Source organism: Gymnoscopelus braueri (assembly GCF_963280865.1).
Source record: "Gymnoscopelus braueri genome assembly, chromosome: 1".
NCBI classification, from domain to species: Eukaryota; Metazoa; Chordata; class Actinopteri; order Myctophiformes; family Myctophidae; genus Gymnoscopelus; species Gymnoscopelus braueri.
In genome coordinates, this window is record NC_137603.1 from 61,104,724 (window position 1) to 61,117,004 (window position 12,281).

Below are 12,281 nucleotides of genomic sequence, written 5' to 3' on the forward strand. Positions count from 1 at the left end.
TTTCTCGGTGCAAATAGTTAGTAGCGCTGAGTCATAAGAATAATAACATTACGGTCAATTTCTATTTGCCCAACAGGGTGGGTTGCAGATGCCGTCAGCTCTGCCCTGTGACTGAAAGGAGTCCTTTTAACGGCTCTCCACCACACCCTCCCTCATTCAAACTGACCACCATTTCCTTTCAAACTGTCCACACCGGTTCACCTCCCTTCCCCAGGCCTCCTGTCAAAGTCCTTTCTCTCTCTTCTTTCGGCTACCTGATAAATGATATAAAACTTTTTAGATACAAGGGCTCCCATAATTCTCTGAGTTACAGACCTGTTAAGGTCCATTTAAGAACCACAGTATTAATCTCAACCCATATCTTGCTATTATAGAGTATAAGACATGCTATTTAGTTATTAAATCACTTAAAGGGATAGTTCACCCCCGAAATTACTTTTTCTTTGCATGGAGACTTGAATTCATGGATTTGTTTTTGTTTTTGTGGCATTCCTAAGCCAATAATTTGATGACCAGCGGACCGGTAGGCAGCGATCCCGGTAGGAGACACAAAGGAGACTCTTTGTGTCTCCTACCGGAATCAAATTATTGGCTTAGGATAGGAATGCGACAAAAACAAATATCCATGAATTCAAGTCTCCATGGGGTGACTAATCGAAAAAGGAAAAAAATGTCATTTTAGGGGTGAACTATCCCTTTAAGCCCTATATACTTCATTGATCGGGGTCCCAGCAGGGGTCTATATATCCATAACCCTCTCATTCCTCTGGCCACATTTTTTCCGCCCTACACCAAATCTCTTTCGAAAATAGCCGAGAGCCCAGCTGTTTCGATGAGTGATCAAGAAGAGGTGGTCACCAGGACCGTGCTACAGTACATGCCATCCACCTCGCCAAGACACACACGTGATGATGACACTAACTTAATTGTCTTGCTCTTGTAATGCAAGTTGTAGCAAGGCTCAGCTTCCACCCGAATACATAAAGGCCATACTGTGCAGTGTGCGGGCAAAGACAGGTTTGTGCCAACCAATACAATCTGCTGAAATCTTGTGAAAGCCTTGTGCCCGTGCCTTTAAATACAAAAAAAACAACTGCTTTCACAAAACTTCAAAGGCACTTGGAAGAACTGAAAGGCCTAAAGTTACTTTGGTTTTACAACAAATCTTGAGGAGTCATTGCCTGTACAGTTAGAAGTTACGCACACATATTGTATCGCCACAAGAAGAATGGGAAAGGGGTTGAAATGTAACACTCTGGATGAGTTGAGGTATGTACTGGCAACCAACGCAGATATGTCTGCCTCTCAACCATCCCCAACTGAACATTCATTTAGGCAGCATGTATGAGCCATGTGCTAAACTGCTGTTTGGTTGCACAGCCATCAAAAACAGTGCTGTGTTCTGAGTTCTGTAGGGAGAGGCTGAGGATGACAGAAAGAGTCATGGAACCATAATTGTCTCCGCCAAGCCGAAGGCGTGGCCGAGACTATGTTTTGCCCCCTGTCCGTCCGTCCGTATGTCCGTCTGTGAGCAGCTAATCTCTGGCACCGTTGGCCTGATCGACGTGAAACTGTGCACAGACTGCACACTAACTCCCTGGATACCAGAAACACATTTTTCTTTTACATCAGCCTGTAATAGCGCCACCAGGAAGCCGATTTCTTTATATTACTTCTACCCATTTTGTCCAGACATCACGCAAATCGGTACACATTATGTCTATGGTAATGTGATCAAGACGGATCTGTCGCCTGTTTTAGCGCCACAAGGAGGCCGATTTAATAAGAAATGCGGGATCAACACGTTCCTACTGCTAAGGACAAACAATGCAGTCAACAGAACAAAATGTCCTGTCTCTTGCAGCTCTCTTGTTGCCATGCACTGTTGCCATGCACCTGTCAATTTAACCTACTTGCATTAAATGTATGCAGTTTGTCTTAATCCATGGTGTGCATCCTTCTCTTCACTCACTGCCCATTTCAATAGTTACTCGCTAGTGGCTGGTGACATCAGATGGCAAAGTGAACAGACTTTTATGATAACATAACAGCCTTTGGTACATGACATTGTTGGTGGTTGGTCTCCTTTTAATAATGATACAGTAGCTATATATGCATACCTTTTGGATTTCTTATTGGGTGACTGTAATTTATCTGTGTTTAAGTATACATTTCAAATATGGACATGAAGGTATTGATGACATATTTGCTTTATTGTATGAATGTGAATAAACAAGCCAAATGTGGTGACATTCTGTTCATTATTGCCAGATATACATGTATGGCAGACACTGGCCCTTTAGAAGACGCCTGCATTTTCACTTTTCTGGTTCGGTTATGACCCAAATATCCAGGGACGCTGGTGGTGGGGAAGAGGAAAAATATATTTTTTAAAGTATATATACACACATATATATTAAAACAATAATGTATTCAACTTTGGGGAATAAAATAGATGTGTTTGTTTGTTTTTTAATCACATGAACACTGTCTTTGTAGTGTGTGTGTGTGTGTGTGTGTGTGTGTGTGTGTGTGTGTGTGTGTGTGTGTGTGTGTGTGTGTGTGTGTGTGTGTGTGTGTGTGTGTGTGTGTGTGTGTGTGCGTGCGTGCGTGCGTGCGTGCGTGCACGTGCTGTGCTGCATTGTGAATAACTAGTAACTATGCAGCTTGCTTGTGCACTGTCTGCAGCTCATTGTTACGCCGTTGTGTGGGAAAAAAATAAATAAACAAAAAAGAAATGCACGCAGGCCCCCCTTGCTCTAAACTACTTCCAGCGTCCCTTCAAATATCAATCAAGTACACTCAATTAGCAATACAATATTGTATACACATCCATAAAACATCCATCCTGTGGTGTGGAATTAAATAGTCAGGACTAAAGACAACTTACAAAGCATGTCTTGAAGAACTCTGCGTCATCATCTGCAAGGATCACAAGAAAGGCCACGGAGGACTGCAGTTCACTTCCCGGTAATGTCTGCAGTACTCTGAAAAATTGTTTCAAACACACACAAGGCTGTATGTTTACATTGTATCAATCTGGGAACCCAGAGCCAGTGAGAATGAAAAACAGCGCCCTCTGCTGTTTGTACTATCTCTCACTGGCTCTGGGACAATGGCGACGTAGCACCCGTGCGCAAAGGAAACCGGGGTTTTGGTCTGCCTTCAGCTTTCACTTCCGGTGGTGCCACTATGTTTTCATTCCCACTAACAATATATCTACACGGAACACTAACACCACTTCTCCCAGAGAACATGGATCGTTTTGGTTATAAGCCCACTTGTTTCTATGATGAAAGAGTAAGTTAAAATGTGAATATCTTTCCGTGGTTTTGTCTGCTCCGCGGACGCTATTGTTAAATTAGTTTGGGTTTGTTTCGAGGGGGAAAGATCGACGGACAAGTGAATCCCGCCCACTACATTTGATTGGGTAAAGCGCGGCCTGCTTCCTGATCTGAAGGCACGCCCACTTGTAGCCCAGTGCGTACATGTTATGACGAGCCTTCACGACAGATTCCAACGCAGAGCAGAATCTGTTCTTGAGAGATTAACATTGTATAGGCCAGTGGTTCTCAAACTGTTTCATGTCAAGGACCCCTAAATTGACACTTATTAATCCACAGACCCCCATTTGAAAAGATATGCCGGGGACCCCCATAAGAGAAGATTTATACGGCTCTAGCTGTGATTCTCAACCATTATAATTTCAAGGACCCCCAGTTTAACATGCATAAGGCTTTTCTGCCATTTAATGGCATTTCCATCTCTGGGACCCCAATTTATATTTGAAAATCAATGTTAATTTAACACTGAGAGTGCACAAGTGGAACCAAATGGACCCGTTTTGGTTCCACTTGTACACTCTCAGAGTTACAGTCCCATGAGGGTCCATTTGGTTCCTAACTATCCATCATTTAGCTGAGGACCCCCTGGAACTCCCTCAAGGACACCCGGGGGTCCCCGGACCCCACTTTGAGAACCAATGTTATAGGCTACTGCAACCTCCAAGTCGCAACTCCCTCCCATACGGTGCGCTCTTCTCTTCATGAGAAATAAAACTTGAGTGTATTTCATGGCAAGAAACTCACCAATATAATATTGCACCTCTACGGACAGCTTGGTAGGGCTGTCACGATTATACATTTAAGTTGACGATTAATTGTCACTCAAATAAATGAAGCATAGCATTAGTTCATGCAGGACACGGAAGTCTTGCACGCCAAAGCTGTAATCAGCGTTGAACATCAGCTTTCTATTCCCCTCACAGCGCTGCATTACATCACACATTCATACTCCAATCACAACTCACGCATTTGCAAGGGGTTCCTTTAAATACGGCTTCGTATTCACTAAAGCTAAATTCCATTCCCCAAAGCTCGGTCACTCGCTCACTCTCCTCGCTTCCTCCACTCGCGCCTGAATTGCGATTAACTTTAATTAATTTCATTGTGTGTTTAGCATTGAACATTGGAACATATGACGGCCTTTTAGGCTTCGTAATCAAACATTCCACAGGGCATATATGACAAATAAATTCAATCTATTGTTACGACCCCCTGTCTAGGGTAGGGGAGGTGACATAATAATGGAGGACAAAGTTGCTTTCAAAAATGAATTGATTTTATTTTCCTTTTTTTGTGCAGAGATTTCAAGCTTTTTTTCATAAGTGCCAAAAACTTTAGGTTGTCGGTTTACATTTGCAAAATGTCTACCTAATAAAGAAAATGACCCCCTAACCTAAACCTAACCAAAGAAAAATATACAATTACTAAACTTACTTTCCTACCTAAAGAATCAACAGAAACAAACAAGGAAGTGGTTAAACCAAATAAAAAAGACCAAACACCCCTACAAGGCGAGTGAACAAATAAATACTCACAGCATTCATCACCATTCACGACCTTATGTGGAATACAGAAAAACAATATAATACAAGCCACAAATAACACCACAATATTCCAAAGCATCATAATTATCCCAAAATAAACCAAATACAAATATACAATAATAAATACAAACGGCTGGCCGTAACAATGACTTAAGTATTTTTTACTGATTTTAACATCTTTTACATAATTTTACTCATTTTAACATATTTTAAGTATTTTTTACTCATTTTAAGTATTTTTACTCAATTTACTAACTTTCAAGTGCTTTTACTTAAATTAGTTACTTTTTACAGACTTTGATGCCTTTTAAGTATATTTACTAATTTTAACATTTTTTAAGTATTTTTACTCATTTTAAGTATTTTTACAAATTTTAAGTATTTTACTCATTTTAGGTACTTAAAAGTATTTTTACTCTTTTTAAGCATTTTTACTCAATTACTCATTTGTGTACACACATGGTTGTCATGCTAACTCATTTGTGTATATGTCACAGGGTGAATGGAGATCCAGGGTGATTGAAGACAGAGCGCTCGTTTTTAGGCACGGGGCTTCGGGCGAGGCGGGGCTTTTCGAGACAGGGTTTATTAGCGAGGCTCGCGAGGAGGAGAAGGAGTGTGAGCTTGTAGATCTGCTATTTTCAAAAGAAGGAGGACGCGGCGCTGCGAGGCGGGGGTTTATTATGCGAGGCTCGCGAGGAGTCCTTCTCCTTCTCCTCCTCCGAGGAGGAGAAGGAGAACGCGGCGCCAAGAGGCGGGGCTTTGATGCGACGCGGACCTGTCTTTTGTTGTTCCCCCCCACATAGCAACCAGGAAGCTACGCTAGGGGAGCGCTGAACACACGTTCACACGCACACGCTTGTCCATGACGGAGGCGCGCCGACTTAGTAGAGCTTGAGGCCGAGGAGGCGCGCCCTCGCGCCTCCAGGCGCGAGTGCCCGCGCTGACCGGCCGATGCTCTACTAGTCGACACAGCGCCGTTCGAGTTGTAAACCGATAGGGACAGAATAGTTCTTTTCATGGATCACTGTGTGCGTGTGTGTGTGTGTGTGTGTGTCAGGGAGAAACTAAAACAAAAGCCAGCAGAACACAATAAAAGTATCTTAACAGTCCATTGAAAGCATGAGCGCGTGTGTGTGCGCGCGCATGTGCGTGTGTGTGACTGTGTGTGTGTGGGTGGTCGCGGCCATATGTGCTTGTGCACAAGCCTGGCTTGTGGCTCCCTCTAGTGTTTCTTCTACAGAATTGCTGGGTGGGTAAAAACGAGCGAGCCTTCTTCAATCACCCTGGTTCTCCATTCACCCTGTAACATATATATATGGTTGTAATGGTAGCTCATTTGTGTGTGTACGTACATACATGGTTGTCATGGTAACTCATTCGTGGACAGTCTGACATCAGCTTCTCTGATTGGCTGACCATTGACTTGGTCAGGCATTTTGTTCCTATAAAAGCCGCAGCAAGTGCTGCAGGATCACATTCTTACACAGCACCTGTGAACCTTTGACATCGTCCACTTTGTGAAGCATAGTATCTCTTACAGCACAGTCCTAACTAACTGTATTTACTAGCTAATAAACAATGGCTAATAAAGTCTTGTATCGGCCACTGACGATGGACAAGCAGGAAGCTGCTGCTCAATTGCTGGGTGGCATGCAGATCAAAGACACACCACCAGAAGCAGAAAAGGGCATTTCTTCAAGCGGAGCAACAATGAAGACAGGGGTAAAGGAGGACAGTACCATCATATCACAGGACCATCAGGACAAAGATGACAAAGCGGCACAGTCCTTCTTGAACAAGATGATCCGCAGTAACCTGGTCACCAGCACCAACCAAGTGGAGATACTTAAACGGGACCCCACTTCTCCGCTGTACTCAGTCAAGTCTTTTGAGGAGCTTCAACTCAAGCCCCAGCTGCTTCAGGGCGCGTACGCCATGGGCTTCAACCGACCCTCCAAAATACAAGAGACCGCTCTGCCCATGATGCTGGCACAGCCTCCACACAATCTGATCGCCCAATCACAGTCAGGGACGGGGAAAACAGCTGCGTTTGTTCTGGCAATGCTAAGCCGCGTAGACCCCGACCAGAAATACCCTCAGTGCCTGTGTGTGTCGCCCACCTATGAGCTGGCACTTCAGACTGGCAAGGTGATCGAGCAGATGGGCAAACACTACCCAGAAGTGAAGCTGGCCTACGCTGTCAGAGGCAACAAGCTGCTCAGAGGCACAGCGCTGCAGGAGCAGGTGGTCATCGGTACCCCCGCACCATGCTGGACTGGTGCCAAAAGTTTAGGTTCTTCGACCCCAAGAAGATCAAGGTGTTTGTCCTGGACGAGGCTGACGCCATGATCGACACACAAGGCCACAAGGACCAGAGCTTACGCCTCCAGAGGATGCTGCCCAAGGACTGCCAGATGTTGCTGTTCTCGGCCACCTTTGACGAACACGTGTGGACCTTCGCCCAGCGCGTCGTGCCCGACCCCAACATCATCAAGCTGAAGCGAGAGGAGGAGATGCTGGACAGCGTCAAGCAGTACTATGTGCTCTGTAACAGCAAGGAGGAAAAGCTGGAAGCCATCTGCAACATCTACGGAGCCATCACCATCGCCCAGGCTATGATCTTCTGCAAAACGAGGCAGACAGGATCCTGGCTGGAAGGGGAGCTGAAGAAGGAGGGCCATCAGGTGGCTCTGCTCAGTGGAGAGTTGCCCATAGAGCAGAGGGCAGAGGTCATCGAACGCTTCAGGGACGGCAAGGAGAAAGTCCTGGTCACTACGAACGTCTGCTCACGAGGAATCGACATTGAGCAGGATTCTGTGGTGATCAACTTTGACCTGCCGGTGGACAAGAACGGTAACCCAGACTACGAGACGTACCTGCACAGGATTGGCCGCACAGGCCGGTTCGGCAAACGAGGGCTGGCTATCAACATGGTGGATGGCGATTACAGCATGGGCATCCTGAAAAGGATCCAGAAGCATTTCAATCATAAGGAAATTGAAAAACTGGGCACAGATGATCTGGATGAAATAGAGAAAATTACCAGCTAAAAGAGGGAATGAACAAGAACGTACTGTACAGTACACTGACTCAAACCTCTTGAACACTGGCAGCCATAACTACCATCGGCAGCAACAGGAAAACATACACTACACACACAACAAAACATGACAAATGGCATAAGAAAAAACTACTGCCAGCTGAACAACAAGAAGCATGGCTGCAAAAGAGAAGATCTCTACAAATAGAAAGTTCTGTCAGTGCTATGACATCTAGAAATGTCTGCATTTTGTTCTCCACGTTTTTTTCATTTATTTCCTGACATACTGTAACATAAATGTTATGTAACCATGTAGTAGAAAATCTCTAGTTTCACATTTCATTTCTACATTCAGAGTTTCACCAACTTTCAACTTGATGTCCCTATTTTTGTGTGCATTCTAAGAATTACTAACAATTGAAGCTGTAAGCAAATAATATGAATAAAACAATTATTTTAATCAATTTGTATGGTTGAGTGTTAATACATATAACGACTACATCTGTAAAGTATGTTAATACAATATAAATAGTACATCTGTGTGGTTAAGTAAGTTAATACAATATAACTAGTACATCCTGTATGGTTGAGTATGATAACCACTTAAACCCCTCTATACTTTGTCAACTGGACATGAATTGACTCTGAGGGTTTTACATTGTAGCTAAGGGTTCTCCAAGAGATAACAATGGTTATCAAATGGGGGAGTCAGTGGCCTAAAGTTTAGCAAAGCGGGGGTCCTTGAAATGAAAATGGTTGAGATTTTGGAGGTACGTTTCCCTACTTTTGAGAAGAGATTTTACTTGATCTCATAGACATCCAGGTATTGACTAAACTTGGTCAAGAGTAATCCATGAATTTGTCTAATCTTCTATTATTGAACTGTCCCTTTAAACACTCTGGTTTCTTACTTAGTCGCAATTATTTGGCATTGGAGATAATGGCAATTATTTTGCATTATCCATGTTGACAATTGTTAATACATTTTCAAATATATTCAAAACATAGTGGAAATAGCAGATCTAGAAGCTCACAATGAGAGTTTGTAGATTGGCTATTTCAACTATTTTTTATTTATTTTGAAAGTATAAAGTTATTGTCTCCGCCAGGCCAAAGGCTATGTTTTGCACCCTGTCCGTCCGTCCGTCCGTCCGTCCGTCCGTGTCTGTGTCTGTGACAGCTAATCTCCGGCACCGTTGGCCCGATCACAGCGAAACTGTGCACACACACACACTCCTTGGATGCCGGAGCAGAAACTCTGTCCCGAATTCTTTAGAACGGCCTGTTATAGCGCCATCAAGGAGGCCAATTTTTGCAAATCACATTTCTTGATATTACTCCTACAGATTTGGTCCAAACTCCAAACATAATGCAAATCTGTACAAATGATCTATATAGTCATGTGATCAACACGGATCTGTCAGATTTTTCGTAGTCCAGCCTGATTGGTGAATGTCAAACATTGCTGGCCCACAATAACCTGACCTGGCGGAGACCTGTGCTCCAAGGAGGCACTTTTTCTAGTTCAATATATCAGTTCTCTCGTTGTATATTAAAGTTATTTGTCGTATCTGCCTTGTGGAAATGTTATTTACGAAGCCTAAAAGCCAAACAGAATGTTCCAAAGTTCAATGCCGAAAACACAATTAAATAATTCATCGCAATTATTTGTATGACAATTAATCGTCAAGTGAAATGATTGATCATGAGTCATGATTGATTCGTGACAGTCCTATCCTTGCTTGCGTGTGGCTTGGCTCCGCTGTCACTACAAGATAGACAACAGAGAAGGGATGGGTGGCTGATAGACAGCCAATCAGCCCAGTTAATCACACATGTTAACTGCTGCACCCGTAGCTCTCCAGTTGCAGCGGACGGTAAACCACACCCTGCTCCCACACTATGGCGTTGACATAAGAAGACCTTTATTAGTGTTCACTCACGTGGAAACTGTGTCAAGCCTCACTGTAGCCAGTTAATCACTTCAACCCTATAGGGTTGACCGGAGTCGCTCAGGGCCCTATACTAGTGTCTTTTGTGTCATTGTGGAGAAAGCTTGTGCTGAAAATAGCCGATCGACAAGCTTACAACGCGTCACGCTGCGACGCGTTGTAAGCTTGTCGATTTGCTATTTTCTGTGAAAGCTTTCCCCACAATACGGATACTGGGGTTTATAAGGTTGTATTTACATTACATTGATTGTATTGTTCATTAACATGTGGTGTCCCGTCAAAATAAACAAATACAAATATATAAATAAATAAGAACATGGCTTAGGAACCAATGAAATGTGTCACGGTCCGCTCCTCGGGCCTTGTACTTTGACTGTTTCTCAGTCCTTGGACCTTTTCTGCCCTTATAAGGTCATGGACTTATTAGGACTCTTCTGTTGTATTGTTCCATTTGTTCCCTGTTCTCTGTGTACCTTTATTTTGTAGTATTGTTTCCTGTTGTGCTTAGTTACTGTTATCTGTCTTGTCTCACCTCCCTGTAATTATTGTAACCCTAGTCACCTGTGTTGTGTTTGCCTGTTAGCCTATCCCAGTGTTGTCCAGTTGTGTTCACCTGTGTCTAGTTAGTCCTTGTGTATTTATACCTCCCTGTTCCCAGTATTTGGTTGGTAATTCATTGTTGAACTGTTATGTGTGATACCCTCTTGAATTCAGCTCTTATACTTTGTAGCCCTGTCTTTTGTTATTAAACCCTTTGATCTAACCTATTCTGCCTCCTCCTGCACTTGGGTTCTACAATCTGCCCTGACTCAAACCGTGACAGAAATGGGGATGAAGGAACAGTTTTCTTTGTTGTTCTGGGTGTCTTATAAAATGGATGTGAGGGAATCGTCACCAATTTGGTTAGTTTTTTCCTAGTTTGGGCCACATAATATTGATACCGTCGACGCCGTGGCCTGCCTATTATCTTATTGGCCGTTCTTACTGCTCAGAAATAGAACACATCAGCTAAATGCTGTCCTCGCTAGCCTCCCTCGTAAAACGCTCTTTTTTTGTATTGCTCTGTCGAGTGGGAGGAAGGACATGAGGTCATACTGTCAATTCAAACGAGGGGACACAACCTTTTTTTTTTTTGTTAGATTTTAAATGGAGTCAAACAAAAATTCCAAAATGGAACAAATGTTCCCCCTCTGCCAAAATAGGACAGGTGAGACAGGTGCGCCTACAGGAGCGGCGCACCTGTAGGCGCACCTCAGCTCCTCACCCCCTACCTCAGCTGCCTAACCAAATCTAAACTACCACAACTTGCCCTGGTCTTCAGTGGTCCTCCCGAGTCCCCCTTACCGACTGAGCATCTCGGTGGCACCACCCTATCCCATCTTTTGTGGGACAGAATCTATCAAACCATACAACAAAGAAACAAACAGCACAACGAGTCCCACAGGGGAAAACGCTGCTATCCTATTTGGGTGGGGAACACCGCCCCTCAGACTGTCCAAGACACACCTGTTCCACCTGCCCTAATTACCACACTAGTGGTAACTAAATGACAGCACAAAACAAAAATAAATAATTGTATTTAACCAAAATGATAAACCAATTACTTAAATTGTTACTCAAAACAAATTGTTAATCAAATTATTGCTCAAATTATTAATCAAACCCAATTGTTATTCAAAACAAATTGTTACTCAAATTATTACTCAAACACTACCATGCACCTGCCCAGTAATGCTGTGACTTAATTTGCCAAAATAGGCTTCAAACAACACAGGAAATTACTTTACCTGTTCAGAGTCACAGCCAACCCGAGTATTTTTACTTGAAAGCGGCACGAGCCCCCAATTTGTCACAACCCGGCCCGTGGGCCATGACAAATTGAGGAGGACACAGTGGTAGTGCTAAAAGTAACAGTGATTTATTAACAGAAGTAACTTAATTAATGCTTTACAAAAGGTATGAGGTGTGTAATTCAGTAATCAGTAGTGTCAGCAATGTATGGATGTGTGATAAATGTAGTGTGGGGTGTTGTAGAGAGTGTAAACTCAGTCAGAAGAGAAACCAACTAAAGGGTGCTGTCATCTGGAGAGTAGGCTGCACTAGCCTTCCTGCTTTCGTGCATAGAGGGACGGGTTTAAAATCAGCGGAGAGAATGCGCCTGATCCCATTGGTTCACCGATCTGTCCGTCAGCCTCCGCCCCGTCGACACAACATTTGGAGCGACGCCCACTGCCAGGTGCTACCAATGCACCTAATTAGGAACCCCAAGTTGGCCAGTCAAGGTCAAAGATCTTCCTCAGGATTCAGTTTTGAATTAATAACGTTGCAACATAAATTTTATTCTTTTTTTTTGCCGAGGTCAAGTGTCTTCCCCTGACAAAATGCCGCAGTAATGTAC

The 12,281-nt window shown here is 43.5% G+C and overlaps 1 pseudogene across 1 annotated transcript; it reads left to right on the forward strand.

The window, feature by feature from the left end:
- Positions 1 to 6,658: 6,658 nt before the first annotated feature.
- On the forward strand, positions 6,659 to 7,941 carry LOC308102629 (ATP-dependent RNA helicase DDX19A-like; annotated as a pseudogene). The gene has a single exon. The product of its transcript is annotated as an ATP-dependent RNA helicase DDX19A-like (transcript).
- The last annotated feature ends 4,340 nt before the right edge of the window (positions 7,942 to 12,281 follow it).